The sequence below is a fragment of the Saccoglossus kowalevskii genome, chromosome 1, assembly GCF_978046115.1.
Source record: "Saccoglossus kowalevskii chromosome 1, keSacKowa6.1, whole genome shotgun sequence".
In the NCBI taxonomy this organism is placed as follows: domain Eukaryota; kingdom Metazoa; phylum Hemichordata; class Enteropneusta; family Harrimaniidae; genus Saccoglossus; species Saccoglossus kowalevskii.
In genome coordinates this window covers 44171424-44176594 of record NC_140641.1, presented here as the reverse complement: position 1 = coordinate 44176594, position 5171 = coordinate 44171424, and the positions used below count along the sequence as shown (strand labels likewise).

The window sequence follows — 5171 nt, the reverse complement described above, 5'->3', positions numbered from 1 at the left end:
AGTAATCTCAAGGATTCCACGTACGTGTAATAAACAGGACACATTCAATCTTGAACTGTGACGTATGAGTTCGAGGATGGATACTCACCATTGTAAAGCACGAGGGTTTCCACATGTTATATACTCCGAAAATATTGTGTAAACAGTCCCTTTAACCCCATCACGCAAATGCATAGAGTTATAGAAGTTAAGACAATAATATTTATAATGTAAAAACATTTCCATAATATAATAGTTGTTGAATATTTATTTTGTTTATAAATAACTTTATACCGACCCAGAATCAATGTAATCGCGTATTTATTCTGCCACTCTTCGTCTGTCCTTCTCTTACCCGTTCAAAAATGGAATGAACCGATGATATGTTACAGGCGACGTACGTGAAAACGTTCAGCAGGATAAAACGCCGGACTCTCCGCACGTTGAGAGACACGTCCCGCATTGTCATGTTTGGTCTCCTCGGAGGCACTCAGCTATTTCTGCCCAATATATAATACTGGACCTCCTCGTTAAATTGCTGTGCTAGCAGCTTGTCAACGAATCGGGATAATCGACCAGTGTAGTGTAACGTTTTAACCTCATTTGAACACGACCACAACCCAGTAGGCAACTAACAACTGTGGCCGTTCCTGATTATATGACTTTGTATATGTTGTACTATAAGTATAAGAATGGAGTACGCTGGGCTAGGAAATAATAGTTTTGTCGTGACAAACGCAAGCTGCACAAAGCAAAGTAATTGCACAAGTTATGAAGTCATTGTGGACATATTCAACCAAACTGTTGCAGCCACGGATACGTACGGCTCTGGCTCAATCATTGTCAACTGTAGCGACACGTCTGCCAACACCAGTAATTGTACAAGTGGACCAGCACTACCAGACATTGGCGTACACAGTCCTGGTTTAAATCGACCCATCATAGTATTGGTGTGTATAGGTATAGTTTTGAGTGCCATAATCTTCACTACCACGCTGGGGAATATTTTAGTTATATTGTCACCGTGTGTTAATCGCCGTCTGCGCTCAGTTACCAACACATTCCTTGTGTCACTTGCACTTGCTGACACGCTGTTAGGCATACTAGTCCTGCCATTTAGTTTGTACTTAGAAATACACAGAGCATGGCACATGGGACCTGTTTTCTGCAACATTTACATATCATTAGATGTTCTCTTGTGTACAGCCTCTATCCTCAATCTATTCGCTATATGTGTGGACCGTTATTTTGTCATCACCCGACCTTACCAGTATCCGATGATGATGAACATACGGAGGGCCATGGTTGTAGTGATAATTATATGGGGAGTGTCTTTGCTAATATCATTTCTGCCTCTAGAAATGGGATGGAACACAGATGACGGAAAAGTTCAAAACTACGACGATCCTCGACAGTGTAGCTTGGCAGCGAATGCCACATACGCACTTGTCGACGGTATTCTTCTGTTTTACGTGCCGCTTACTACTATGAGTGTCATGTACATTCGAATTGTACTTATTGCCAGAGAGCAAGCTAAGAAAATAAAAAAGACATCGGTATGGGACGCTCAATGTAGAAGATCTGTAGATGAACATAAGGCAACTAAAATTATCGCGATCGTCATGGGCTGCTTTATTGTCTGTTGGGTTCCATATTTCACTGTCTTCACGTTTTGTCCTATCTTTGAATGTAAACCATTAAGTCCTGATGCCTATGCCGTGATTCTCTGGCTAGGTTATTTAAACAGTGCGGTTAATCCATGCCTTTATGCGGCTCTTAATCGGGAATTCAGACAAGCATTCAAAATCTTACTTCATCTCAACCGGTGCCCGTCTCGTAAAAAACGCCGTCTTAAGAAGAACCGTGCTTCGACTAGAGGCATGTTGCCGATGCGTACTAGCTCAAATATGAACTCTGGTAACGGCACCGCTAAAGAATATACTGTCGTGAACGGATCGAAAGTATGAAAAATGAAGTGAGTCAAATCAAACTGTCGCCGTCCAGTCTTTTAAGACCCATTTCAACAGGACATTCTTGTATACTGTTTGTGTAATATTGATATTGACATACGTAGTGTAGGTCAACACGCACAGTGTCCTTTCTGCACAAGGACATCGTCAACGAACAAGGTCTGTATTCGCATTGGGTTCCATATAAATGTCACGTAGTTTAACAACATGTACAGTCATTATATTATTTCATTTAATACAACAATTAGATACCCAATGTATGTATTTTTAGCACATATTCAGACTATTTTCAGAATATTATACTAGTATTTATATTTTACAACGGTACCGTATTTATTCGAGATGTACAGCCGACAATGTTGACATTTACAAAAAGGGCTATGGCTTTTCAGGAAGCATAACTACTTAAATCACAAGAAAACCACAAGCAGGGAAACAAAAAGGAATTTCATGACTGTTAAGTGCACCTTTTTCCACAACAATGCCCCGAACTCGGCCTTCCGTGGAAAACAAACACGCTGTACACGGGCGATGCAAATTGTGCTGATGACCACTATCTCGCCATTGCAATGTGATTAAGTGAATATAGAATTACTCTTTATATTTATACCATACCCTAGCCATCTGATTTTATCCGAGCGCTGGCAATCATGTCAACACTTGTGGAAATTAACCTTCCTAATCCTCAGACAAATTTACAGTATGTTTTTTATGAACACAGAACGATAAGTTATTGTGTTTTTATACATGTAATAATGATATCATTAACAAATTACTTTTTTATAGACATTGTTATGCCACATGACTTTTTGTAATTACTCGATACATTTTTAAGTTTGATAAAACTACGCTGAAATAATAGCGAGTATCGGTTATTATTTATATCGTGAAAGTTTTCAAATCATGACTTTCTACATTGCACTAGTGTTTATGGCTAGACACATTGCACTTGGGTCCATGGCTTTCTACATTGCACTGGGTTTATGACTCGATACATTTAACTTGGGTCCATGGCTTTTTACATTGCACTGGGTTTTTGGCTAGATACATTGCACTGGGTTTATGGCTAGATACATTGCACTGGGTTTATGGCTAGATACATTGCACTGAGGTCCAATTGGCTTGATACTATTGCCTGGGGGTTCAAATTGGTACAGACACAAAACATAACGGAATCTGTTTCTTCTGTTTAGATACGTACGTGTCTTTGCAATTGCATACTGAATAATGTAGCCTCTTAAAATTAAATGAGGGTTCCCATGACAACAACGCATGCCGATGGATCTAAACTGAGAGATATTCTTTTAACTACCAATCACACAATGTTTATTGAATATAATGCACAAACCAATAGTACCAACCATCCCGACAATTCCGTGGAATTCTATGTGCATTACACGAGCCATGATGTGCCCACCTAGCTCTGACAATTCAGCGAAATGATATATGCGTTACATGGCCATGCATACAAGCTTCGATTGAAAACGCTTACTAGAGCTCATTATTCAAGCAGATGTAATTTTTTGTTTGTATGGTTCAATTTCCATTTTTTGTAATACGGATGCCTTTATAGACAATGAGTTCTATCCAAAAAAAGTCAAATGAGAGACCGTCTTGAAATTTAATGTATCACATACTTGTTATTGCGGTTCCGATGGGCGATTTCGAACAAGTTTCATGCCATGATAATACAGCTTTCTATTATACCCAGTCACAGAAGCTCCTTGCATGCTTATATTCGACTGACTTTGTTTGTTTGTTTATTTATTTTTTTTAAATAAGAAGTTTATTGTTTTCAAGGCAACCATAGTCTTATGGTGTCATGGTAACAATGAGCTAGTTCATAGCGAATCAGACGCTGATGGGAGCATATTTCCAGTTATTCGAAACTGTAGTAAAAACAATAATTTGGATATTTTGTGTACTACTGAACGGGCCCGTGTTGGAGCAATACTGACACTTAGCTTGGTCATTGCCATGACAAGCTAAATTGATTGATGCGTTGATTTATGTACTTTAATATTTTTTCTATTTTTCCATAATTGTCATTTATAAATGACCGCTATCAATCTCGACAGAGAAATGATCAATTTAAATTGTCTGTTTTAATATTTTATCTCCGTAATATAATAATTGGAGTAAAAGCCTGCCGTGGACCACCATGTGGTAATGAAAAGAAAGCCTTTATATGCCCTGAACACCAACTCGCCATAGTTCGTTGATAATTTTCATGCTAAAGTGAGAGTACAAGAAAAAGACAGATGAGCGTGACGTGTAAATGCTCTACACTTTCCCAATAACACCTATTTATTTTAATTATTGAAGGTCCGTTCTATTGGATGAAGTGATCATATATATAGTGGCAAGTCGAGATTGAAGTATCAATGTGACAATACAGAGCCATGGGGACTCACTGCTTTAGTGGTCACGTTTGGCAAATTTAAGATTTAAGTGTCAACGTGCATTTCATTTTCTGTTAAATTGGTAGCGGTGATAATTCCCCAGACATACTTGTTTCAACAGTGAAAAAAAGACTATAAAAAATGTGCATAACTATTAGCGAGGACTAGTCCGACAGTTTGTCATAACGCCCATATTTTCACTACCCCCCCCCCCCCCACTTGTCGGGTAGTCGTTTTATTGAGCACAGTGACGCATATTGCGTAAAATGCAACACATTCGCCCAGTAGTCGACGTTGCTGTATATCATTGAGCATGGATGCGATAAGTTGGTAATATACAATACTGGTAGTATTGAGACGCGTTGAGTATAACACCTCTCGCGTCACCATACCTACAGTTGAGAATAACCTACGGCGCATCTTGCTACCAACGCTGGGTGTATATGTTGTATTCACTGTAACCCGTCAAGTTAGTTCGCTATCGGGTGGTGTGTACTTTGTCTGTTTCCACAGGTTGCAAGATGTGAGGTATGTGCAGAGTACACACTCCAACAATGCCATACATGATTTATAAATATTAATAATTTTACAACGTATTTATGTACTTGTTCATTTCTGGGTAACAGTTGTGTAATATTCATCATCCAGCCACCATAGCACTACCACCATTCAACAATGGAGGAGTTTAAACGTAATATAATGCTTCTATTATATCTCTTATGGATTGCTTGCAAGACGAAGAGGGTCAACCTCCTCCTCAACAGAGTTATGATTTCCTGCACCAAATGTAAATAACAGTGAGGCCAAATATATTTGTTTT

General features: G+C 38.8%; 1 pseudogene; it reads left to right on the top strand.

Annotated features, from left to right (window-relative positions):
* The first annotated feature begins 433 nt into the window (after positions 1-433).
* On the top strand, positions 434-2831 carry LOC100372687 (histamine H2 receptor pseudogene; annotated as a pseudogene).
* The last annotated feature ends 2340 nt before the right edge of the window (positions 2832-5171 follow it).